The 27,915-nt window shown below is 45.9% G+C and overlaps 1 long non-coding RNA gene across 1 annotated transcript; it reads left to right on the top strand.

Moving 5' to 3' along the window:
- The first annotated feature begins 213 nt into the window (after positions 1-213).
- LOC117519778 lies at positions 214-18,278 on the top strand. The gene is made up of 3 exons (XR_004563414.1): positions 214-334; positions 15,147-15,156; positions 18,268-18,278. It is a non-coding gene; the product is annotated as an uncharacterized LOC117519778 (long non-coding RNA).
- The last annotated feature ends 9,637 nt before the right edge of the window (positions 18,279-27,915 follow it).

The raw sequence follows: 27,915 nt of genomic DNA on the forward strand, positions 1-27,915 counted from the left end.
GGGGTAGGGTTTTATTTTTTATTACAAAAGGGTTCAGGTTTAGTTAGACAGGGTTCCTGCTTAGAGCCCCTGACAGCTCTCCAGACTATGTCTGCTTGCTCGGGCAAACTAAGCGTGAACCCATAGACTCTCTGTTATTGCTACTTTGGCTCATTCTCTGTAACAAAGGCGAGGTCAGTCTGAGAACTGGACTGGTCCTGGTCATCCTTCTTCCATCAACAATCGTGCAGGGTGGTGCCTAAAAGGTAATTGTGTGATATCACTGGTTGGTTGTCTCAGGTCTTAGTGTTTACACTTGTGTGATAGTGTGGTGAAAAGGACCATCCCAACAGAGGTCAATAGGAAAGTTAAGTGTGCCATAAAAACGGCGAAGCTGAAATATAAAAACAAGGTGGAGAAAAATTTCACTCAGAGGAATGTCCACTCAGCCTGGCTGGCAGGGCTTTAAAACCATGGCTGCTGTGGATGTCACTGCCACCAATTTTAAAACCATCCAGTAGTAGTTCAGTATCTCTCCCTGTGACCTTAACTCCTTTTACACCAGGCTTGTGTTGGATTACTCCACCCATTTCACAGAGGTAATGTCATCACTGAAACCTGGTGACTCCACACTCATTTAAAAAAAAAAAATTGGAGGTGGTGAAAGCACTCAGGAAGACCAGGGGGAACCGTTCAGCTGGCCCAGACAACATCATTTCATTTCATTTCATTTATTTGTTTATTTGACAGGGACAATGCAGTCAACATAGATCGAGCAATATCTGCGACCGATGGGATGCACAAAGAGTTTATAGCTTCAACTAATTCACAGCTCTTGTCCCTGGTTGGGCCTTTCTACAAATTACATGATTCATAATTCTACAATTTACATAATTCATAATTGTACAATTTATGTAATTCATAATTCTAAAATTTAATTAAATAATAAACAACCTCATTCATCATTTTGTTAGATCATCAATCCACCTTCTCACATGTAAAAATTTCTTACATTTCCACACCTTCCAACACACATCCATAATTTACAAAAACTTAAGAACTGAATTTCTGTGAGTTAGCACACTCAGTCCTCCATTCAATCCTTCTTTGACCCACGTTTTAACTCACAATGCTATGTCTGCACATGGGGGCAACATTGGTGACTTTTAAGCCAAAACTGAGCCTGGAAGTGAACATCCTAAACTCAGATATATTCTTGAGCTTGGGCGGCAATGAGTTCCACAACTTTATGCTTTTAAAAGAAAAGGCAGACTGATCAAATGAAGTCCTACACTGTGGAATGTTACAATTCTTGTTTATAGAACCTCTGGTGGCTCTACCTCCGCTTGGTCTCTGAACAAATGAACTGAGTGGTTCGGGTGCTTGATTATTAATACATTTATATAATGGTTTGAGGAAGCACAGACTACGAAAGCTTTCAAAGCTTAGCAGTCTGTACTTCTCAAGAATAGTACAGTGATGGTAATGAATTGGCTTTTTATCCATATTTTTTATTGTTTGATTGCACAGTGAAGCAATGCGCTTCGTGACTGAGGGCGTGACCTGGGCCCACACTGTCATGCAGTATGATATATGTGAGAATATCATAGCATGCATGTACAGGAGTGCTGCCTGTTTTGGAATGAAAGGTCTAATTAATTTAAAACAGTTAAGATTTCTTTGTATGGTTTTAGACATTTTCTTAATATGTTTATCAAATTTCAATTTGGGTTCAAGGACCAGCCCAAGATGTTTAAATTTGGTTACAGATTGTATATTTGTATTCTGTCAGTGTATTTGAAAACTTTGTTCTATATTTTGTTTTCCATAATCCTAGTTGGCCCTTTAACCATTTGTTGGTAATTAAATTTACTCATTATTGTTTGTAGCTTTTGCTTAATACCTTTATCTAACCAATTTATATTAAAATTGCCGTACCAAATCGTCTCTCTATGAACCTCAAGCTGTTTCACTACATGATTTAGCTCGTCATAAAAAGACAACACTATATGAAGGTGGGTTATAAAGAATCCTGGTAAAGTTCATTGAAGGCGATAAAATTACATTCAGAGCAAGACATTCCAGCGGGGTGTTCAGTTCTACAAAATGACATTTAAATTTATTTTTAATGTAGATTAACACACTTCCCCCCTTCCCAGAGTTTCTGTCCTTTCTAAAGCATTGATATCCGGAAACATCTATCATGTTTGTTGGTATGCCATCATGCAGCCAGGATTCCGTTAAGCAGAGACAGAAGTTTGAATCCAGGAGAAGTGCAGAGATCTGATCGCTTTTGGAGATCAGACTGTTTAACTGTCCTCCTAGTATTCCTTTTGGTTTGCTCAGGGGTTCCCAGAGCACCCGGGCATGATTGACAGAAAAAAGAGGAGTTCTTTTTGCTTTTGCACAGCATAACTTTCTTTACTACAGCACATTTCTCACGCTTTGATCAATCCACCATGAACATGCCTGGCCGTCCCGTCGCAGCCCCTCAAGCACCTCACTCCAGTAGTCTGTCTACGTCTGTGCATCGTGGTCATTAGTGATGCAGACCTTATCCCTGGGGCCACATGTGGGTACATCAGAGAAGAAGACTCACTGGATTTTCATCCTGGATGCTTCACACTCAGCTGCAAACAGCCCTAGTGCACGCTGAAGGTCCTGATTTGACAAAGCCAACAGAACCACATCGTCCGCAAACAGCAGAGACAAGATTCTGTGGGTCCCAAACCAGACCTCCTCTACACCCTGGCTGCGCCTAGAAATTCTGTCCATAAAAATAATGAACAGAACTGGTGACAAAGAGCAGCCCTGGCGGAGGTCAACGTGCACTGGAAACAGGTTTGACTTACTACCGGCAATGTGAACCAAGGTCCTGCTGCGGTCGTACAGGGACCGGATAGCCCTTAGCAAAGGACCCCGTACTCCCAGAGCACCCCCCACAGGGTGCCCCGAGGGACACGGACGAACGCCTTCTCCAGATCCACAAAACACATGTGGACTGGTTGGGCGAACTCCCATGAACCCTCGAGCACCCAATGGAGCATGTAGAGCTGGTCTAGTGTGCTGCGACCAGGACGAAAACCACACTGCTCCTCCTGAATCCAACGTTCGACCATCGGTCGAATTCTCCTCTCCAGTACTCTGGAATAGACCTTACCGGGGAGGCTGAGGAGTGTATAGTTGGAACACACCCTCCGGTCCCCCTTCTTAAACAGAGGGACCACCACCCCAGTCTGCCAATCCAGAGGCACTGTCCCCGATCGCCACGTGATGTTGCAGAGGCGTGTCAGCCAAGACAGTCCCACAACATCAGAGACTTAAGGTACTCAGGATGGATTTCATCCACCCCAGGAGCCTTGCCACCGAGGAGCTTTCTAACCACCTCGGTGACTTCAGCCTGGGTAATGGATGAGTCCGCCTCTGAGTCCCCAGTATCTGCTTCCTCTTCGGAAGACGTGACGATGAGATTGAGGAGATCCTCGAAGTATTCCTTCCACCGCCTGACAACATCCCCAGTCAGGGTCAACAGCTCCCCACACGCACCGTAAACAGGGCTGGTGGAGAGGTGCTTCCGTCTTCTGAGGCATCGGACAGTTTGCCAGAATCTCTTCGAGGCCGACCAAACTCCTCCCCGAACTCCTCCCAGACCCAAGTTTTTGCCTCTGCGACCGCACGGGCTGCGGCACGTTTGGCCTGCCGGTACCTGTCAGCTGCCTCCGGGGTCCCACCTACCAACAAAGATAAGTAGGACTCCTTCTTCAGCTTGACGGCATCCCTTACTTCCGGTGTCCACCACCGGGTTCAGGGAAAAGGCACCAGAGACCCTGCGACCACAGCTACGAGCGGCCAAATCGACAATGGAGGTGGAGAACATGGTCCATTCGGACTCCATGTCTCCAACCTCCCCTGCGATCTGGGAGAAGCTCTCCCGGAGGTGGGAGTTGAAGACCTCGCTGACAGAGGGTTCTGCCAGTCGTTCCCAGCAGACCCTCATGATACGTTTGGGCCTGCCAGGTCTGACCGGCTTCCTCCCCTCCCAGCAGATCCAACTCACCACCAGGTGGTGATCGGTCGACAACTCTGCCCCTCTCTTCACTCGAGTGTCTGAGACACATGGCCGAAGGTCAGATGATACGACTACAAAGTCGATCATCGACCTCCAGCTCAGGGTGTCCTGGTGCCACGTGCACTTATGGACACCCTTGTGCTCGAACATGGTGTTTGTGATGGACAAACTGTGACTAGCACAGAAGTCCAACAACTGAACACCACTCGGGTTCAGATCGGGCTTCCCAATCACCCCCCTCCAGGTCTCACTGTCGCCGCCCACGTGGGAGTTGAAATCCCCCAGTAGAACAATGGAGTCCCCAATTGGAGCGCTATCTAGTACCCCTCCCAGGGACTCCAGGAAAGTCGGGTACTCTGCACTGCTGCTTGGCCCCGTAGGCCGAGACAACAGTGAGAGACCTGTCCCCGACCCGAAGGCATAGGGACGCGACCCTCTCGTTCATTGGAGTGAACTCCAACACATGGTGACTGAGCTGGGGAGCAATAAGCAATGTGACCCCAGCTCTCCGCCTCTCCCCATGGGCAATGCCAGAAAAATGAAGCGTCCAGCCCCTCTCCAGGAGTTGGGTACCAGAGCCCAAGCTGTGCGTGGAGGTGATACTATCTCTAGTCAGTATCTCTCAACCTCCCACACAAGCTCAGGCTCCTACCCCCCCAGCGAGGTGACATTCCACGTCCCAACAGCCAGGGGCTGTGAGCATGGACCGGGCCGCCATGCCACCCGCCCTCGACCGCCACCCAATCCTCTCTGTACCCAACCCCCATGGCCCCCTCTGCAGGTGGTGAACCCACAGGAGGGGGATTTAATGTCATATCTACAAATAACAATGAAAGAAAACCTTAACGACAACAGCTCTTGGCGGACGTGGATATCCGGAACTGACAATGGTAGATTGCATCGCAGATTTAGAAAACTATATTGATCACTGTTACCAGGCCTGCTGCTCGGACATGGCTTCTCCGGTGCACAAAGACAACAACAACCCGTGTAAACGTAAGATAAATGATTCCTCTACAGACACAGAGGATCTCCAGACAACGGAAGTGGAGGTAAGTGTGCTCCGTTCCATCAACATGAAGCTGGATTCGCTCATGGCATTACACACGAAGATTAAAGACATTCAGGTAAGCCTCAATTTTCCATATGAAAAAATTGAACAGCTGGAGTCTGAAAATAAATCACTCAAAGCATCGGTGGAGTTACTAACCAAAAAAATGACACACTAACCAAAGAAAACAAGAATGCAAATGAAATAATACTGGATATTCAGTCTAGGAGCATGTGTGACAACTTAATTTTCTCAGACATAAAAGAAAACCCCGCCTCAGATGATCCAGAGACCCTCTTAAAAGAATTCATGGTTTCCAAGCTCAAACTTCCGTCTGCTACTGTTGACAACATCACTTGTCATCATGTGCACAGACTTGGTGGACCCAAGAACAGAAGACCTCAACCTATCATTGTCAAACTGGAACATTACAAGCATAAAGACCTCATTAAAAGCAAAGCCAGAGAGCTCAGAAGGACCAACTTTGGAATAAATGACCAGTTTCCGAAAGAAATCAATGACCGCAGAAAGATTCTTTACCCAATCATGAAACAGCACAGGCAGAATAACGAATGCGCATACTTGGTTGTAGATAAACTGTATATAGATGGTCAGCTGTTTCGGGATCCATCCACAGCCCCTTGGCTCTTCTGAGGATGTCCGCAGTGTTAAGAAGATGGATAATATACACGCTTCCACCGCATGCACAGTCTCTCCTTAAACTACACGTGCACCTTAACTCACTTACACTCGTTACTCAATATGCACAGGTGTAATTTATGTTTTATGTATGTCGTACTTGTGTCTGTTTGTCTTTCTGGAGACCCTTTTCAATATGTAGTATCACAACTCTTTTTTTCTTTAATATGCATCTTCTAAAATTGGTATCATGGGATGTACAGATAGGTGGCATTCGCTCACAGGCAAAGAAGGTAAAAATCATGAATCACATTACAAAACTAAATGCAGATATTTGTCTTTTACAAGAAACACAACTATCTAAAGCAGAGAAAAATTTACTGACTGGCCCAATATTTAGTCAGTGTTTCTCAGCTTGTTATAACAGCAGACAGAGGAGTAAGTATATTAGTTCATAGAAGAGTTCCATTCATTCTTAATAACTCTGTGACGGATCCTGAAGGTCAGTATATAATAACCCAGGCAACAATTTCTACTCAAATATTTACAGTTGTTACTTTATATGCTCTCAACAATGATGACCCAACCTTTTTTCATACATTGTTTTCACAGATATCTAATTTAATGGCCAATTTGGCAGTCATCATTGGAGGGGAATTTAACGTTGCTTTAAACCCATCTTTAGATTGTCCAGTTCTAAAGAGCGCCGGTGTGTCGCTCTGCTTGGGTGGAACTTTCGCTGTGAAAATTTGCTCCAATGCATCATCAAATAGGAGGAGCTTCCATTCCCCTCAGCGTCAAGTCAACATGGTGGACCTTGATCACACGGTCCACCATGACATCACACGGAACTTGATCTATTTGCTGTGGAAAGCCGACAAACGTCGCCAGCAGCGCCGTCCCTGGGTTCACAACATCCTCATGAGACATTCCCAATTCGGGGAGTTTCATCATTTGCTGCAGGAGCTGCATTGGATGACGGTACTTCTGCTTCTCCAGGACCCAGTTTGAGGACCTCCTGTCCCGTTCGTGCGCACACATATGAACAAAGAAAAAAAAACTGGCTGCCCGCACGGTTTCAGGCTGCTAAAACTATAAAGAAGTATATGGATGACTTTGGTCTGGTGGATAGTTGGAGAATAAAAAGTACACTGACAAAGGAATACACATTTTTCTCGCTCTCTCTCCCCTCAAACTCTGTCATCATTGTGTTATAAACCAGTCACCATTTGTTTTATTAAGCATCTGAGCAGTTAATAAAATGATCTTCACGGATGATTCATTTGCGCGGGCACATGTAAACAAAGAAAAAAACTGGCTGTTCCTGCAGTTCCTCACTCTCTCTCCCCTCAAACTCTCATCATCAACCATCCACCAGTCACCATTTGTTTTATCATACATCTGTGTAAAATTATCTTCACGGACGATTCGTTCCCGCGCGCACGTGAAAAAAAAAAAAAACCTACCTGCTGCTGCTGCTACTGCTGCTGAAGTACTGCACACTCTCCCCTCAAACTCTGTCATCATTGGGTTATAAACCAGTCACCATTTGTTTTATCATACATCTGTGTAGTTAATAAAATGTTCTTCACAGACAATTCGCGCACCTGAAAAAAAACTAGCTGCTGCTGCGGTGCTGCTCACTCGCCCCTCAAACTCTGTCATAAGTCCTCCTCACAGGCTAGCTGCCAGACAGAGGACATGTCCACATCAAGTATAAACTCCAGACATCTTCACGTCACTACATATCCAGTCCCTGATTGGTCATCGTGGCGTGACAAGACGAAAAAGTTTAGATTTTTCAACTTGCGGAAGAGGGCGACGTGACGCGACATCATGCCACAAATGTGCCAATTGCTCAAAACTGCTTCATTTATGTCCATCGCGTCGCGTTGTGTGGCTTGAACTTTTGTGGCGCCACAACACGTCCTTCTATAGGGATTACATGGCAACCTGTCACCTCCATCGCTCGCGCCACGTGTGGTGTGAACGCAGCTTAAGGCTTTTTCACACTACGTTCACACCGCATGCGACACAACGCCACAAATTTGCTTCCTTCGCCTGGCGATGGATGCGCCACCGTCACCCGGTGTGTCGCTCTGCTTGGGCGGAAACCTTTGCTGGGAAAATTCGCCTGCATCATCAAATAGGAGGAGCTTCCATTCTGCTCGCTGTCAAGTCAACATGGCGGACCTTGATCACACGGAGCAAGTTGCTGTGCTGTATTTGTTGTTGCGCCGTCGCTGGGTTCACAATATCCTCATGAGACGTTCCCAATTCAAGGAGTTTCATCATTTGCTGCGTCTGGATGACGACCACTTTCAGCGGTACTTCTGCCTCTCCATGACCCAGTTGGAGGACCTCCTGTCCTGTTCGTGCTGGCACATTTCAATTTCAATTTTCAATTTATTTTCATTTATATAGCACCAAATCATAACAGAGTTGCCTCAAGGTGCTTCACACAGGTAAGGTCTAACCTTACCAACCCCCACAGCAACAGTGGTAAGGAAAAACTCCCACTGAGGAAGAAACCTCAAGCAGACCAGACTCAAAGGGTGACCCTCTGCTTGGGCACATGTAAACAAAGAAAAAAAACTGGCTGCCCGCACGGTTTCAGGCTGCTAAAACTATAAAGAAGTATATGGATGACTTTGGTCTGGTGGATAGTTGGAGAATAAAAAGTACACTGACAAAGGAATACACATTTTTCTCTCCCGTATAACAGTCTCAATTTAGAATTGACTTGACTTGACCTCATATTCTTCTCATAAAAATAAAATGGAACATACATTAGAACATGACCTTGAAGAAAAAATTAAGCATTTAATAAATAAATATGTTGTCTCCTTTCAAACATAATAATAAATCAGGAAAGTTTCTGGCAAATCAACTACAAGGCAATAAAGAAAAATCAAGAATAACATCTATCAGGGATCAAGCTGGAAACTACTGTATACGCAGTCGCCACAGGAAATTAATCAGATTTTTAAGAACTACTACAGCATTCTATATTCACTGGAGAATAAACCTAATCCAGTAGATTTCCAGTCATTTCGCGACAATCTAAACCAGTAGATTTCCAGTCATTTTGCGACAATCTAAACCTAACTCAGCTATTTAAAGAGCACACAGATATATTAGACACACCTGTAACTATCATAGAACTACATGCAGCTTTGAACAAAATGCCTAATGGTAGGGCTCCAGGCCCAGATGGCTTTCCTCCTGAATTCCCGAAACATTTTTGGCAGATACTGGCTCCACTATTCTTTAGGACTGTTTCAGAAATTTGGACTAAAGGTCAGATTCCCACTCATATGAATACTGCAGCAGTAAAACTTATATTGAAACCAGAAAAAGACCCTACTCTGACCTCTAATTACGTCCGCTATCATTAATAAATACTGACGTAAAAATCATGGCTAAGTCATTGGCATCCCGCTTAGAAAAAATATTGCCATCAATAATACATAATGACCAAACTGGGTTTATTAAGGGTCGACATTCTACCAATAACGTCAGAAGACTTCTCAATCTCATTGACAAATCACAGCGTAGCAATATAAAGGTAATAGTGGTGTCATTGGATGCAGAAAAAGCCTTTGATAGAGTCAGCTGGAGTTTCTTATTAGAGTCTTTCATAAATTTGGTTTAGCAGAATCATTCATTGGATCACAACTCTATATAACTCACCAAAGGCCGCAGTCACAACTAGTCACAACAAAGTCAAACTTTGAGATTACCTCTCAAAGTTTCACTTTGCAAAGAGAGACAAGACAAGGCTGCCCACTCTCACCACTATTATTCGCAATATTTATCGAACCACTTGCAGCTGCAAAATGTCCGAACGCTAACATCAAGGGTATCAACTCTTCAACACCTGACTACAAAATCAATTTATATGCTGATGATATCATACTATATCACCAAGAACCCTCAACATCACTAGAAGAAGTATTTAAACTGATCACTACTTTCTCACAAGTATCAGATTACTCTATTAACTGGTCAAAATCAATGATACTTCTTTTAACCGAGGATTCATTTAATCCTTCACCCCAAGATCCACACTATACCTTTTCCACTGGCAATATTAAGTACCTAGGCATAAACATCTCTTTGAAATTAGGAGAGCTGACCCATTTGAACTTCACCCCACTCACTGACAAAATCTGTAACAATTTGAAACGATGGAACAACCTCCCCATCTCCTTATTAGGACAAATAGCAACTATCAAAATGAAAATATTACCACAAATTAATTACCTCTTTTCAATGATTCCATTCAAACCCACAGTTAAATGGTTTCAGTCTTTTTCCAATAAAGCAACTCTTCATATCGGCACATGGGAACAGAAAGGAATCACACCATCATCTCTTTCAACATAGCATAGGTTTGTGTAATTTAATAACTTGATGCAGAGGTTTGGAATCATAGGAGGAAATTTTATTCATTACCATCAAGTAAAACATGCAGTGATGTCAAAATTTCAGACATGACAGTGCCCACCAGAACCATCCACATTAGTGACAGACGTCAAGAAACTCCTCCCTGTAAAGAAAACCTCGTCTAAGGTATATATCTAAATTAATATTATGCGTGGACACTGCTTTACATTTACCCCATTTAAAATGGGGGTGGACGTCCTCCTCACCTCTGACCCTAACCACTGGACAAAAATTTGTAAAAACACATTTTCAATGACAAAAAAATACCAACTTACAACTCATTCAATACAAAGTTCTTCATAGAACACACATTACATAATATAAGATGTATAAAATGGGCTTCTCAGACTCTGCTGTTTGTTCACAGTGGGAACTAAACACCACTGACAACTATTTTCATGCCCCTTGGCTCTGCTCACCTGTCCAGTGTTTTTGGTCAAAAGTCACTGAAAAATTGTCTTCCATCTCGGGATATAGAATTCCCTAATCTCGTAATTTATATTTACTTGGAGACACTACAATTATTGAACTGCCAACTAAACAATCTAAAACTATACTTATAGCACTGACTAAAAAAAAAAAAAAAAAAACTAATTTGCTGAACTGGAAAAATAAGCAATCAGTCAATATTAACCACTGGTCAAACCTCCTTTTCGATTATATATCAATGGAAAAAAAAATCTGCTAAATTAAGAAACCAATTACCACTATTTAATGAAACATGGTCCTTATTTATCAACTTATTAAATATGAATTGAAATTTGGAGGTCTATTTTTTTTCTCTTTTTTTGCCTGTTAGGGAATGCCACTCTTGCACCTGTTAAAGTACTGTATTAATATTAGATTATGACTTGCTCCTGTTATTGCTGACCTACTGACTTTTCTTTCTTGTGCTGCAGATCCAGGTTGCAGCTCTTTGGGGTACTCTTGCTGTCAGAGACTGTGTGTGTTTTCTTGTTTTTTTTTCTCGTGAAAATGATTGAATTGGTGGAGGAGAGAGCTTGTGTCTTTTAGAGTGTGTGGCCCCTCAGGTATGGTGTGGCAGTGCAACTCATGAGTCCGGGGATGGTTTGGCGTCCGGGAGTGCAGTTCTGGGCTTGCTTGGGGATTTGGGGTTGCGGGTGGTGCTTCGGGGGTCTGGGGGTGTTTGCTTTCCGGGGGGATTGGGTCGGGTGCTGGCCCACGCTCCCTTCCAGCTAATCCCTTGCGGGTGTGGGTGCGCCTCTGTGCCTGGGGGGGTTGGCCGGCCTGCCTGTTGGGGCCCCGGTGCTGCATCACAGGGCTTCTGGTCCAATTGGGGGTGTGGGTGGTGGTGACGGGGGGGGGGGGGGGGGGGGGGGGCGGTCATTGGTCCTTTTCATGTTGGGTCTGGTGGGCTGAGGTCCGGTCATATGTGTTCCCCCATGCCTCTGCCTCTCCCTCCAGGTTTGTGGGGCCTGCCTGTTTCTCTTTGGCTCCTCAGCTGCCCCTGCCATTCTTGGGTCTCATCTCGCGCCTTCCTTAGTTTGGGACCACCGGGCGGAGTGGCTCATCCATCTCCGGCTGCCTGGCCCCATGGCCCACGGTTGGTTTGTGCTTCCACTGGGCTTCCGGGACTGCCCACCTCCCCCCATCTCGTGGTTTCCCTGGTGCCTCCACTGGGTCTGTGCATGGGCCGTGGGGCCTGGTGGGGCCGGTGTGTGTGGCCCGCTCCCTGCACTGCGCCTCTCCTTTCCGCCTGCTGCTTGGGGTTAGGCCTCACATGTCACACCCTTTTAATGCACTTCACCAGCTCAGCACATGCACGCACATCATATTGGGTTTTAAGTAGCACATTATAGGGTTCAAATCATTTTGCGGTCAGGTGTTGGGGATGGGTTTGCAGGGCAGTCTGTGGTGCAGTGTGTACTGCAGCCTCCCATGGCGATCTCCATTTAGTAAACATATTCACTAATTCAGAGTCGGGGTCACTCGGCGGGTGTGGAATTGTAGGGCAGGCTGTGGTGCAGCGGTTTGCCACAGCCTCAAATGGCAGTCTTCCACCTGCTGTCTCCTGCACTGCTTTTAATGCAACACTTTAAGCTCCCTGCGTCAACAAAACAGTGAGATTCTGTGGAGACTTTAAGTCCAGATTTGACAAACTTATTTTCCCTTTCGTATGGTTAGCATACTGGCATAGTATAGTTCTACACTTTTCACTCTTTTAATTCATTTTATTTGGAAATGGAGTGTGCCGTAGCCTCAACTTTACCTAAATTCTGTTTTTTTTAGTAAAGCTCAGGGTTAGTGGCCGGCGATCACCTTAGTATTTTCCTGTTTTTCTTGTTGTTTAATGCTGACAAATTATACAGTATTTCTTGTCTTTCTGATGCTTGATTCTGTTTTTTTCTCTCTGTTTAAGGTGCAGCTTCATCCAAAGATGGGTGTGGTAAATGTGCTCCTGTCCTGTGCACCAACAGCTTTTCCTGTATATTCGTTTTGTGAATTGTTCTGTAATCTATGTCTGTATCATGGCCCAAGCAGAGGGTCACCCCTTTGAGTCTGGTCTGCTTGAGGTTTCTTCCTCAGAGCGAGTTTTTCCTTACCGCTGTTGCTCTGGGGGTTAGTAAGGTTAGACCTTACTTGTGTGAAGCACCTTGAGGCAACTCTGTTGTGATTTGGTGCTATATAAATGAAAATAAATTGAAATTGAAACTTTAGCTTTGCTCACTTAGGGGGGTCACACACGGCAAGGGAGATTAAGTATAACAACTATGGTGGGGTTGGTAGATAGGTGAGTGTGGCATGTGGGGCTGGCCCCGGGTGGGGATTGGGTCTTGCCTCTTGTCTGGGGGCCAGGCCCCACCCTCATATGTTTTGGTGGTCCCTGCCCACACCTTGGGTTTGGTTGCAGTGGCTCCTTTGCCTCCCGCCCCCGCTGCCGCGGCTGGGTGTACGTTCCGGCACCACCTGGTCGTTCCCCTGGTGGTTCGTCGTGCCCTTCCGCTGCCCTTCTTCTCCTGGTTTCTCCTGGGGCCCTGCATCCTGGACCCATTTCCATCATTGCCTGTAGTCGGCCGATGGCTTCTGGTTTGCTGGAGTGGTCCACGTCATATGGTAAGGTTCTGTACTTTTGTCTTGTCTCAACACACCAGCCACAGTAGTGACCAGATATTTAGTTGTGATCTGGGTCTCTGTGTGTGGATGGCAGTGTTTGTGGCCATCACCAAAATTCGGTTTTGCGTGCTCTCAAGGGGATCAAGACTCTGGTGTCCTAGATTAGGGTATGCATGCTCACTAATTAGACAACAGACTGTTGCTGTCACTGTTTGTTCATGTCTGGTTGTTTGTCCTGGCATTTGTATTGTTGGGGTCCCATCTGCTTGGTATCTCACTTCTCATCACTTCACAGTTATTGCCTTCACCACTTGTCTTTTGTTCTTGTTTGTCTTTGTGATGTTTTGGTGGTCAGCCTTTCCTGATAGAAGCTGTCGGTTGGCTTTGTGTAGGATGGTGTAGGCTGATCGGGAAGGGTGGATGGGGGTCACACACGCACACCACATTCACTCATGCACATACATACCTTCTGTCTTGCAAGAATAAATTGCATATATGTGTATTAATATTCATAAATGGTTCTGCCAGCGTGGCATTTACCATTACTAGATATGCAGACAGGGGGAGGGGGGAACAAAGTGTCGTAAAACAACACATCCTCACAGTGACTGATAACCTGATGGATTCATTACAGTACGCTTACCGTGCAGGATGAGGATTGACACTGTACATAAACATCTGAAGAAGCCGAATACATCAGCCAGACTTTTGTTTGCAGACTTCTCATCTGCATTCAACACAATGCAGTCTCATATCCTAGCTCATAAACTTATCTCCTTTGTTCATCTGGACGATAAGGTCATCCTGTGGATACTGGATTTTCTAACCAAGAGGTTACAGAGAGTTCAGGTTAATAACTCCTTCTCCGACCTCCGGTACACCTCGACGGGTTCCACCAGGGCTGTGTGTGCTCTCACCTCTGCTCTTCATCCTTTACACTGATGACTGCAGATGTGCACTGCCTGAGTGCCACCGAATGCAGTGTGCTGATGATACAGCTCTCCTCTCCCTGCTCTCAGGTCCCTCACAGCAGTGTGGAGGAGCTCTACAGGAGTTTGTGGAGTGGTGTGATAGCTCATGTCTTGAGCTAAATGTAAGACCAAAAAGATTGTGGTGACTTTTTCTAACACAGCGAGCTGGGTGCAGCATCCGTCATTTCAATTCATGGGAAGCCGGTGGAGTTGGTGGAGGAGTACAGATACCTGGGTACTGTTGGAGTTATTCTGTAGATACACTGTTTTATTTTATCATGCATGTTTTGTGTTCTCTGCTCTGGTAGAATGTAGTTCTCTCTGCTCTGATAAAGTGTATTGTACTGATGTGATGGGTGAAGGTTACTTAAGATATGTGACATGACGTGTTTCTGCAAGTTGTGGTATCTCTGTGTGCACGCTAAGCTCTTTTTCAGGACATGTGAAGATGACTCAGGCAGGATGCAGCCGTAAGCGGAGCAGTGAGATAAAGAATAGAGAACTGAATGTTCCAACCACAGTGTGATTATGATACATTAGTCCTTGTGTCAGAAGAAGTGTGATTAATCGTTAGATGTCTTAAACACATCTTAATCGAGTCCAAGATTAAAAAGGTTCTGAACGTCCTGAATGTATTGTGCAATCAGCGGTTCTGCGGCAACAGCTCACGTGCTATCACTCTTCCCCTTAGGAGCTGTACCGCCCATGTATGTAGGGAAGTCCTAAATAAAAAGAGCGGGAGCGCAGGCCAGACTTGAGTGTAGCTTTGGTGTACAGCCTGACTGCACTCCTCGCGAGCTTAAAATTGAATTCTATCTCTCACTTGTTTAATTGCCTGGTTGTCTCTTCCTCTTATCAAAGATACAGTATTCTAAACCCGACAAAGACTGGGGCATCAATTAATACTAGACAGTATTGATAAGGTCCACATCGATTTAGTTCAATAAAGTCCATATGAACAATTTGACTGTGGTTTTGGGAATTGCCCTCTCCGGGGTCTTATACTTCCCTGTGGGTTGTGTTTCAATCAGGTAACACAGGCTTTACAAAAATGTTTTGAGTATAAATTAAATCCATAGGTAGTAAAGTATTGGTCTACCATATATACCATCCCCCCTGTCGACACACCCATGTGTCGCAATTGCAGCTGCTTTGAATAAGCTTTTGGGTAGGATGGGTTTGTTATGTATACAATAAAGTCCTTTGGGGTTTGGGGTTGCCCCATTTTTCAACCACAAATGTCGTTCCTGCGCTGGTGCCTGTTTTTGCATATCCAATAAAAGGTCAGAATCTATTAATGGTTCATTGTCTGTCTGGCAGGCGATAAGAATGTATCCAAACGTTTGGAATAATAGCCAACTGGTTTATTTTTATTACCATGTTGTTGTAGCAAGACTGCACACATGAATCCCTGTTTTGTGTCCACCATGAGAGTGAATGGCTTGGCATAATTGGGCAGAGATAATACTGTGGAACTCACAAGTTCTTGTTTAAGAGCTGTAAACTGTTCTTCAGCTTCTTTATTCCACTGTATTTTGTCAGTCATATCCATTGGTATAGAGTGTATTAAATCCTGCAATTTCTGCACCTTCTCTGCATAACATGGAATCCAGGCTCTGCAATAATTACAGATACCTAAGAAAGTCATCATTTCCTTTTTCTGCTTCAGGTTTTAACGGATATTGTTTAATCCGTGGTCTCCAATCAGATCGTGGCTTAATTTTGACTGGCGGAATATTTTTCAACAGTCCTACATCTGTGGGTGTATTCACCCAGAGATGAGGAGGCAGTTTGGCCAATAAAGTCTCATCTTCCTGTGTCAACAACACAGATGTTGTTAAATTTCAATCATCCAGATCTACTTCATGTATCACCGGTGTCGTCCAAGCACTTACAAACTTGTATTTCCGATACAAGCCTGTGGATGGACTGAAATCCCACACCGACACTGCATCTGCTTCGTGCCAATCAGTTACTTCCTCAGCTATTTTAACAATTCTTCCAAGGTCCTTCCAGGACTGAGTGTCTGCCCTTGTCAGTGAAATATGCGGCACAGCCTCAGGTTTTCCTCTGTACCATTTGTCTGCACTTTGGGTCAGCACTACACTACACACAGAGGTGGTTTTTCTGTCTGTGTATAGATGTGCTACTGTCTGTAATTCTGATGGAATTTTCAGAAATCCTGCTCCATACCTTTCATCCTTTCGTGGAGTGAATAGCATAGTTATGTGTAGATCTTTAGGTGACATCATTACTACATGTTCTCTGTTTTCACAGGTCATCAGACCTTCCTCCAATAATTGTTCAGTTTGTCTCAATTCCGACAGATCCAAAGAGTACTGCCAGGCCTGGGCCAAATTTGGATATACAGTAGCGGGCTGCCTTTTTTGTTTTCAGATTTCTTTCTGCGTGTATGGCGTGGTCTACATACTCTTGTAACCCAGCTGTTGGGAGCGTTATCATGTGTTTGTCTACCCATGCTCGGATATCTGATCTGGAGTTGGCATGGAGTGCATTTTTCAATTGTTGTTCATACACGCTATCATTTTTCAGTGGTAGAAGACCACTGTGCACTTTAAAAACTTTTTCCATTCGATGTCGATAGTCTTCGAATGGTTCATCATCTTTCTGTTTTGTGCGATTTATTTCTGTGTAATTTGACTTCTGCTGGTATTTCTGCTTAATTCTCAGCAATAGTGCGGCCAATCGATCTTCCAATTCCTGACTATCATGGGCTAATGGAGTGTGGTCTGCCTCTGCAGGATCCCAATCTCCTTTTACATCAGCCCAATCCTTTGTCACAGTTGCCATTATGACTTGTTGAACTTCATCCCCTCTAAGATTGTAGGATTTAACCAAAGCGGTTACATCAATAATGTACTGGGATACATCTTCTCGTGGGGGAGTTATACCTTCCACAGCTGCCTTAACGTCTGCTTGTGTCCAAGTTCGGTACACAAGAATAGTTCTTGGTCCTGATGTATGTGGATTTGCCACATGAATCATTGGATAGACTCCTGATCCACCTGATTCCTGATCAGCCGGTGGTGCTGATGGTCCAGGTTGTTTTTCTTCATCTTTTGGTGTTTTGGATCGTGTTCTCATGATGTGTTGTGTAGGGTCTACATATGATGGGGGTTGTCCCTGTGGTAAATCTGGATAGAGTTTATTCTCCTTTATTTCAGCTTCTGGCTGACTGTGTTTTGTAGTATCCAATTTTACTACCATTTCTACTTTTGGAGCCGCAGGCCCTGTCTCATTATCTTCTTGTCTGTGAAACATGACGTTCCCCTGCTCCTTCTTATCATTTACTGTTTCTTTCTGTCTTTCCTTTGCTTCTCTAAGGCCCTTCTTTCGTTTCTCAACTTCTCTTTCCCATGCTACAATTTCACCTTGACCTTCTGTCAAATGTCTAATAAATTAATGCAGCTGTCACACCTTGACGATTAGCCAGCATATGCCGACAGCCCCGTTTCCACCCAGTGGTTCGGGTCGGTACTGTGCGGTGTGGTGTGGGTCGAAACAGAGTAATTTAACATTATTTTATTTATTTTTATCTTGGTGGACCATTTTCATTGTGTACAGAATGCTGATGAGTGGACTGGCTGTGGAAAACGCTGCCATGAATGAATGGAGTGCTGTCTACTTAAATGTTTAAAGCGCCTTTGCTGTCATCTGATCAGGTCATCACAGACCTGAATAATGAAACGCTGTGATGATTTTAACTTTTAAAGCCCCAGTTGACCGCGATCAGGTGTGATCTGAACAAATTGCTGATCTGTCGGTGCAGTGATCACAGACAGTGATGGTGCTTTAAATGTTTATTCAGTGCATTAATCAGGCATGATCACCTTGATCAATCAATCAGGTCATCTGATGATCACACCACAGTGACAGCGCTTTAAAGACTTACAGCATATTAATCAGGTGTGATCACCCTGATTGATCGATCAGGTCATCTGATGATCACACCGACAGTGACAGCGCTTTTAAAGTTTAAATCATCACACCGCTTCTCTGTGTTCAGAGTGGAGCAGAAAAACCACAAAGGGACTTGCTTTAAAATGCTACATTTCCAGCCACAAATTAAAGTATTTTCAGACATCATTTTCAAAAATCAGGAGCTTTATGTGGATTCATGTCTGTCTGTGATGGTGAATTGGAATGAAACGAACAGGTCAGACCTTATATTTACTCAGTGTGTGAATGAAACAGTCAATCTGCATGAGGACTGCAGGTTTCAGCCAATCACTGGCCAGCACTGATGAACGTATTTAGACTTATGAGTAAATTATAAGAAACGTGTGCCAACAACTACACAACTTACCTACAACTTATGTCCAGCATGAGTCACATGTTGGCATGTGCTGAAAAATTTTAGCATTTGCCCTATTAAGGTTTCAAACCCCGCAAAACTTCGAAGAGGTCGCCGCGCTGCGAGATCTCAGTAACATTGAGAACTGCATTGAGACGCTCTGATCGGGCTGCACTTTAAATGCTGCACACGGACAACACCATTAACATCGCAACATAAAACTATTTTTATATTGTGCCTAATGTCCTGTTTCTTCAGGTTGTTAAAAAAATTATAAAAACCTTGTAACTGTTAGAATGGCCTAAGTGGGTCACACCTTTGAGTCTGATCTGCTTGAGGTTTCTGAGGGGACCTGTGGCCCCCTCTTGGGCCGACTGTGGTGGAAATTATTAATCTCTCATTAACCTCTGAATTTGTTCCTAAACGTTACAAATCTACAGTGATTAAACCATTACTGAAGAAATCTAATCTTGTTTCTAGTGTATTGAAAAACTATAGGCCGATATCAAATCTATCATTTTGCTCTAAAATTCTGGAAAAAGTGGTTTCACAGCAGCTCATTGAGCACCTGTATCTTTTTGAGCCACTTCAGTCTGCTTTTAGAAAATATTATACAGAGACAGCTCTCACTAAAGTGGTCTTATGCTTGCAATGGATTCAGACACCACTACGGTTCTGGTGCTGTTAGATCTCAGTGCTGCGTTTGATACCGTGGATCATCATATTCTATCCTAGGCTGGAGAACCCTTTTGGGATTACTGGGAATGACCTTGCATGGTTGACATCATACCTGACCAGTTGTTCTCACTGTGTTTTGTACAATAACACTCCCTCTTAGTGACATGGAATTTGGGGTTCCACAGGGATCCGTCTTAGGCCCGCTGCTTTTCTCCCTTTTTTGTAGCACTCCTTGGGCACATATTGCGGCGTTTTGGGATTACCTTTCACTGCTATGCTGATGATACTCAGTTATACATGCCGATAACTGCTGGTAATCTTGTCCACATAAAATCCTTAGAAGATTGCCTTGCAGCAGTGAGAAGCTGGATGTTTAGCAACTTCCTACTTTTAAACTCTGGAAAGACTGAAATGATGGTTCTTGGTCCAGTGAGACATCTGCATCAATTTGACCAGCTAACACTGAGTGTCATACATCACACTGACAAAATGAGGAACCTTGGGGTAATTTTTGATCCTGCGCTGTCCTTTGACCTCCACATTAGAGTTAAGTTTTCTTCCACCTGCGAAATATAGTGAAGATTCATCCTATCCTGTCTATAGTTGATGCTGAGACCCTGATTCATGTGTTTGTCTCTTCTAGTTTGGAATACTGCAATGCTTTATTTTCTGATTTACTGCAGTCCAGCATTAGGGGTCTCCAATTGGTTCAAATGCTGCTGCCAGACCTTTGACACAAAGCAGAAAGTTTTACCACATTGCACCCATTTTGCCCTCTCTTCACTGTCTTCCTGTCCCAGTGAGATCAGATTTTAAGGGTCTACTACTGACCTATAAAATTGTTCACAGACTGGCACCTCCCTACTTAGCTGACCTAATTAAACCTTACTTACCAGCAATAAAGCTTTACATTCTCAGGGTGTAGGACTACTTTGTGTCCCTAGGGTGAATAAAAAGTCTGTGGGTCATAGAGCTTTCTCTTATCGTGCCCTTGCATCAATAAAACAGTCAGATTCTGTAGAGACTTTAAACTCCAGACTTAAGACGCACTTATTTTCCCTTTCGCCTTGCTAGCATACTGGCATAGTATGCTACTGTGCTTTTTGCTCTTTTAAACTAATTTTATTAGGAAACGGAGCAGGCTGCGGCATCAACTTTATCTAAAGTCTGGGTTTTTTAGTGAAGCTTAGGCTGTGGCCGGCGATCACCTTAGTATTTCTTTTGTGTTTCTTGTTGCTTAATGCTGACAAATTATACTGTATTTGTTGTCTTTCTGATGCCTGATTCTGCTTTTTCTTTTCTCTCTGTTTGAGGTGCAGCTCCATCCAGAGATGTGTGTGATGTCTGTTTCTGTAAATCTCCTCTCCTGTGCAACGGGCAACATTTCCTGTATATTTGTTTTGTGAATTGTTTTGTAATTTCTGTCAGTAGCATGGCCCATGCTACCCCTTTGAGTCTGGTCTGCTTGAGGTTTCTTCCTCAAATCATCAGAGGGAGTTTTTCCTTACCACTGTCGCCTGTGTGCTTGCTCTGGGGGTTGGTAGGGTTCGACCTTACTTGTGTGTCGTGCCTTGAGGCAACTTTGTTGTGATTTGGCGCTATATAAATAAAAATAAATTTAAAAAATTAAAAAAGGGAAAAGTGTTGAACACCTGACGAAAGGCAGGTGCAAAAAGCCATGGAAAGCCAAGACACCATCTGAAATCTATCACTAATTAGAAAGCAATCTTGTCCCTAGTCTGTGCAAATTAAGATCAGCTAGTTCATTCTCAACTGATGGCCTATAAAAGGTGTCTCATTACGCAGGTGTGACAGGAAACATCTCATGATGGGCTAAAGCAAAGAGCTTTCTCAAGATCTTCACAACCTTATTGTTACAAAACATATTAATCCCATTGGTTACAGATGTGTTGTGAAAGTGTAGTGACACGGACCCACAACAGGGGGCGCAAATGAATGGTCAATAGATGAGCCAAAAAAGTAACAATTTAATGTTGTGAAGGTGCACAACGAATATACAGACAATCTCAGAATTTGATAACAGTCAATCCACAAAGGTGACGTGTGGGCAGGCTCGAGGATAGAAGACGTCTGTCCTGAGAAGAGCCGGAACCACACGATTTCCACCGCCACCAAACCTGGTGAATACTGGAGCCGCCAAGTCCCGAATTCCCAGGTGATCACCGTCCCCGACTGTCGGATCTGGTACTGCTGGCGAAGAGCAAAGACAGTCAAGTGTGGGTGTGTGTACACCCAGTAACAACAACGGTGGGAATGCCACCTCCACCTCTAATACACACTCGTGCAGCGTCTGTGTAACCACTTATCTGACGGGAAGTAGGACGAAACAGTCGCGACCCACGCCGGTCCTCTGGTTAGACAGCTGCAACACAATAGCTCTTGGAATCAATCAATACAGGCAGAGAAAGTTACCTCCATAGAAGTACGATATCTCGGCGATGAGGTGGAGATGACGTCTGGGTTTTATGGAGTGAGATGATGAAGAATGAGTGACAGCTGTCAGGAAATATTGAGTGACAGCTGTCACTCCCGGCTGTGTCCGTGGCGGCAGCGCCCTCTCGTGCCTGAAGCCCGCACTTCAGGCAGGGCGCCCTCTGGTGGTGGGCCAGCAGTACCTCCTCTTCTGGCGGCCCACACAACAGGACCCCCCCCCCTCAACGGGCGTCTCCTGGCGCCCGACCAGGCTTATCGGGGTGCCGACGGTAGAAATCGGCCAGGAGGGCCGGATCCAGGATGAAGCTCCTCTTCACCAAGGAGCGTTCTTTGGGTCCATACCCCTCCCAGTCCACCAGATATTGGAACCCCCGGCCCATTCGACGGACGTCCAGGAGCCGGCGCACTGTCCAAGCCGGCTCCCCGTCAATGATCCGGGCAGGAGGCAGCGCCGGACCGGGAGCACAGAGGGGTGAGGTGTGGTGAGGCTTGATCCTGGACACATGAAAGACTGGGTGGATCCGCAGTGAAGCCGGGAGTTGGAGCTTCACTGTGGCAGGACTGAGGATTTTGAGGATTCTGTATGGCCCAATATACCTGTCCTTGAGTTTCAGGGAGTCCACCTGGAGGGGGATGTCCTTCGTGGATAGCCACACCTCCTGGTAAGCAGGGGCCGGGGATCGCCGGCGGTCCGCATGGGTCTTCGCCCTCGTCCGGACCTTCAACAAGGCAGAACGGGCAGAGCGCCACACCCGACGGCACTTCCGCAGGTGGGCCTGGACCGAGGGCACACCGACCTCTCCCTCCACCACGGGAAACAATGGGGGCTGATACCCCAAACACACCTCAAACGGGGAGAGGCCGGTGGCAGAGGACACCTGGCTGTTATGCGCATACTCGATCCAGGCCAGATGTTCACTCCAGGCCGTCGGGTGTGCGGACGTCACACAGCGCAGGGCTTGCTCCAATTCCTGATTGGCCCGTTCTGCCTGTCCATTGGTCTGCGGGTGATATCCGGACGAGAGGCTCACAGTGGCCCCCAGTTCCCGGCAGAAGCTCCTCCAGACGTGTGAGGAGAACTGGGACCACGATCAGACACGATATCGGTAGGTATCCCATGCAGACGGACGACGTGGTGGACCAGGAGGTCTGCTGTCTCCTGGGCTGTTGGGAGCTTCGGGAGGGCCACGAAGTGGGCCGCCTTGGAGAATCGGTCCACTATCGTGAAGATGGTGGTGTTGCCCTGGGACGGAGGGAGGCCCGTGACGAAATCCAGGCCGATATGGGACCAGGGGCGATGAGGCACAGGAAGCGGCTGGAGAAGCCCTTGGGACCTCTTGTGGTCTGCCTTGCCCCTGGCACAGGTGGTGCAGGCCTGGATGTACTCCCGGACGTCGGCCTCCATAGACGCCCACCAGAAGCGCTGCCGGACAACTGCCACGGTCCTTCACACCCCTGGATGACAGGAGAGCTTGGAACCGTGACAGAAGTCCAAGACTGCAGCTCTGGCCTCTGGTGGGACGTACAGACGATTCTTCGGACCAGCTCCGGGGTCCGGGCTCTGTGCCAGGGCCTCCCGGACAGTCTTCTCCACGTCCCAGGTGAGGCTGGCCACGATAGTGGACTCCAGAATGATGGGCTCCGGTGGATCCGACAGCACAGTTTTGACTTCATCTTCGTGTACCCAGGACAAGGCATCCGATCTCTGGTTCTTGGTCCCGGGGCGATAGGTGATCCGGAAGTCAAAACGTCCGAAGAACAGTGACCAGCGGGCTTGCCTGGGGTTCAGCCACTTGGCGGTCCTGATATACTCCAGGTTCCGATGGTCAGTGAAAACCATGAACGGCACAGACGCTCCCTCCAACAGGTGTCTCCACTCCTCAAGAGCCTCTTTCACCGCAAGGAGTTCTCGATTGCCGACGTCATTGTTCCGTTCAGCCGGGGTCAACCTGCGAGAAAAGTAGGCACACGGGTGAAGAACCTTATCGGTCTCTCCGCTCTGGGATAGCACGGCTCCTATCCCTGAGTCAGAGGCGTCCACTTCAACCACGAACTGGCGGCTAGGGTCGGGCTGCACCAAAACCGGTGCAGTAGAGAGCCGTCATTTCAACTCCTTGAACGCGGCTTCGCACCGATCCGACCAGGTGAAGGGGACTTTTGGAGAGGTCAGGGCTGTCAGGGGGCTAACTACCTGACTGTAGCCCTTAATGAACCTCCTATAGAAATTAGCGAAGCCGAGGAACTGTTGCAGCTTCCTACGGCTTGTTGGTTGGGGCCAATCTCTCACCGCCGCAACCTTGGCCGGATCAGGGGCGACGGAGTTAGAGGAGATGATAAACCCCAGGAAGGACAAAGACGTGCGGTGAAACTCGCACTTCTCGCCCTTCACAAACAGTCGGTTGTCTAACAACCGCTGCAGGACCTGATGTACATGCTGGACATGGGTCTCAGGATCCGGAGAAAAAATGAGAATATCGTCCAGATATACAAAGATGAATCGGTGCAGGAAGTCCCGCAAGACGTCGTTAACGAAGGCTTGGAATGTCACAGGGGCGTTGGTGAGGCCGAACGGCATGACCAGGTACTCAAAGTGACCTAACGGGGTGTTAAATGCCGTCTTCCATTCGTCTCCCTTCCGGATCCGAACCAGGTGATACGCATTTCTAAGATCCAGCTTAGTAAAGATTTTGGCTCCATGCAGGGGGGTGAACACGGAATCCAACAATGGCAACGGGTATCGGTTGCGAACCGTAATCTCATTCAGCCCCCTGTAATCAATGCATGGACGGAGTCCGCCATCTTTCTTGCCCACAAAAGAGAAACCTGCCCCCATCGGGGAGGTGGAGTTCCGGATCAGCCTGGCAGCTAATGAGTCCCGGATGTAGGTCTCCATTGATTCGCGCTCAGGTCGTGAGAGGTTGTACAGCCTGCTGGACGGGAACTCAACGCCTGGAACCAAATCAATGGCACAATCGTACGGACGGTGCGGGGGAAGGGTGAGTGCCAGATCCTTGCTGAAGACGTCAGCAAGATCGTGGTACTCAACTGGCACTGCCGTCAGATTGGGAGGGACTTTGACCTCCTCCTTAGCATGCAAACCGGGAGGAACCGAGGATCCTAAACACACCCGATGGCAGGTTTCGCTCCACTGAACCACTACCCCAGACGGCCAATCAATCCGGGGATTGTGTTTCAACATCCATGGGAAGCCCAAAATCACGCGGGAGGTAGAAGGAGTTACAAAAAACTCAATCTCCTCCTGATGGTTTCCAGACACCACCAGAGTTACTGGTTGTGTCTTGTGTGTGATTAAAGGGAGGAGGGTGCCATCTAGTGCCCGCACCTGCAATGGCGAAGGAAGCGCCACCAGAGGGAGCCCTACCTCCCTTGCCCATCTTCTGTCTAGCAGATTCCCTTCTGACCCCGTGTCCACCAGTGCTGGGGCTTGAAGGGTTAAATCCCCACTCAGGATTGTAACTGGGAGTCGTGTGGCAATCTGTGTGTGTCCCACGTGAAAGTTATGACCCCCCCTTAGTCCAGTCTCTAAGGGCGTTTGTTGTCGCTGTGGCCGTTTGGGGCAGTTTTTCTGTATGTGCGCCTTTGAGCTGCAGAGAAAACACTCCCCGCGGACCAGCCTCCTCATTCTGTCATCTGTTCTCGGTTTGGCCCTGTGCGTTTCCCTAGCAATGTCAGCAGGGGGAGCTGTTGCCCCACGGAGCACTGCGGCTGTGGAGCGTGGGGAGGGCGGCCCCTTTTCGAACCCGGAAGGGAGAGAATGAGGGGTCTGTAATTTTTATCGTTGGTACACTTCAACTGTGAGAGACGCAAAACACAGAAATTCACATTGTATGATTTTTAAATAATTAATTTGCATTTTATTGCATGAAATAAGTATTTGATACAATAGAAAATCAGACCTTAATATTTGGTACAGAAACCTTTGTTTGCAATTACAGAGTTTCCTGTTCCTGTTTCATGTAGTTCTTGATCAATTTGCACACTGCAGCAAGGTATTTTGGTCCACTCCTCCATACAGCTGAGTGTGAAGTGGCTGGGATGAGGATCTGTACTTCTAAATTTGAGGCCATGGCTCTGTTGGAGCGGACCTTTTTAACCACAGTATTGCACCCAAAACATCAACATGTAAATATCAAACAATTTATCAAACAAGTTCTGCTTGGTTCAATACAGGCCTGACAGAGTAAATCTATAGCCCAGTAAAGAACCTCGCTTATCGCTTTGTACCTTCTACCTTTTTTTGTACAATGCTTGATCCCTCCCTAAACTGACATTGCGTGACTATCTTAGACGTGGTCCTCAGTCTGACTGGTCATCTGGGCCACCTTCTTGACAAGCGCATTTTCCCATCTTTCTCCAGCATTACCTAAGAAAAAAGTTATGTGTGCACTCAAGATATTCACATGACATGTTTTATCTGACCTTGCTAACTGAAACCAACAATTCTCTAATCTACTCTCCCATGCCTGAGTTTCACATTCCTGTAACACAAACATATTTTTACACATTGAACTGTTCCTTCAGCATATCTACTTAGCAACAGCATAGCAACCGCATGGCAACAGCAATAAAGGTCACATCAGGTCACAGCACAGCACAACAGTGGTCACATAGAAAAATGAGAGAAACATAACAAAACTAGTTCAAACAGCATATCATGAAAATAAACCACTAGCCTTAGCACAAGCAAGTATAATCATAACCATAATATATTTTCAATTCCCCCTTTTGACCTCAGCTATCTGAGGTCAACACTATAGGGCAGTATCCGGATCCATATCATCAAACAGTAGGGCTGGGGGCAACAGGGCGTCTTGCTCATCTTGTTGTTAAAAGTCCCTGTATTGTTACAGGGACTTTTAACATCATGGGCCACCGGGGACACAGGATACTGAGCACGCCAAATTGGTAAAGTAGGAGCTAATTCAAAAGTATGCCCTCGGACCACAGACTCTGTGGTAAGGAGGCCAGTAAAATGGGAGTGTGTTCATGGTCAGTCTGTTCTCCACCATGATGTCTTTCCAAAAAATGTTTTTCCAAGGTCACCACATCACAAATGTGATGGCAGATTTTGTAAGCTTTCTGAGATGGAGAGTACATCACTTGAGGCCATTCTGTAATTTGCCAGTCTGTTGTTAAAAGATGTTTAGTCATAGGGCCTAATTCTTTTGCCTGATGGTCAAGATGTAAAGCCAGGGAGAAAGAGAGACAGAGAGACAAAATCAGGTTGTTGTGTATAATTTAGAGTGACATGAAATGGGTCCGGAGGAGGGGCATACGGTTGAAGGGTATTGATCCAAGGTTTCCATTCCAAGAACAAAGACAAAAGTTCTTCTTTTTACTGTGTCTCAGGTTCCAGCAAACCCCAATAGATCTCAGCATGTTCAGATGGAGCTGAAGGTGTCATGTCAGGAAGCAGCAGCATCTGGTGATGCCCCTGGAGTGGTAGGACCCGCAATGCAAACTCCCAGACAAGGCTTTGGTGTAAGAGAAAACATGGTCTTTAATTCAGGCTCAGGTACGGTACACATGTGGTCAGTCAGCGGAGCAAAGGTACTAGCAGGGTTAGACTAAGACGCAGTCATGGACGAGCAGGGTTCAATGGCACGAGCAAACACAGACATCCGAGAGGCAAGAGGCATGGTCGAGGTAACACAGAGCAGTAGTTCGATACACATCTTGACAATCTCAGGACTGATAAATGGGTGCTGGAAAGTGTACAGAGACAACAATCCTGCAGGGAACTGAAGGACTGTGAGGTTTAAATGCAGGTGGACTAATCAGGATGTGAGATGAGGAACAGGTGGCGTTAACAAGGTGCACGTGAGGAAAGATCTAGAAAGGGGAGTGCCTAGTGAACAAAGATTATACACAGGCAAGATTTTGAGGAGGGGAGTGCACAAAGTGGAGTGATGTAATAGATAAAGACATGTGAGCTGGTGCCAAGAGTGTGAGTGAAAGATACAGGCAGGTACAATGAACACAATAAAATATGAGTGAGGGACGAAGACATGATGGCAGCTGCAGGGGTGTGGAGTGGAAACAAACAAATGGCAATGAGAAAAAACATAACAGAGCTAAAACGGGAATTGAGGGCAGAATATAATACAACTACAACTCAGGCATGAACATGAGAACTGAAAGAAAATAAACACTGAGAGAAAACTAAACTGGAACTGACTAACTAACTGACTGACAAAACCTGACACTAAAGCAC

The sequence above is a fragment of the Thalassophryne amazonica genome, chromosome 11 (assembly GCF_902500255.1).
Source record: "Thalassophryne amazonica chromosome 11, fThaAma1.1, whole genome shotgun sequence".
NCBI lineage: Eukaryota > Metazoa > Chordata > Actinopteri > Batrachoidiformes > Batrachoididae > Thalassophryne > Thalassophryne amazonica.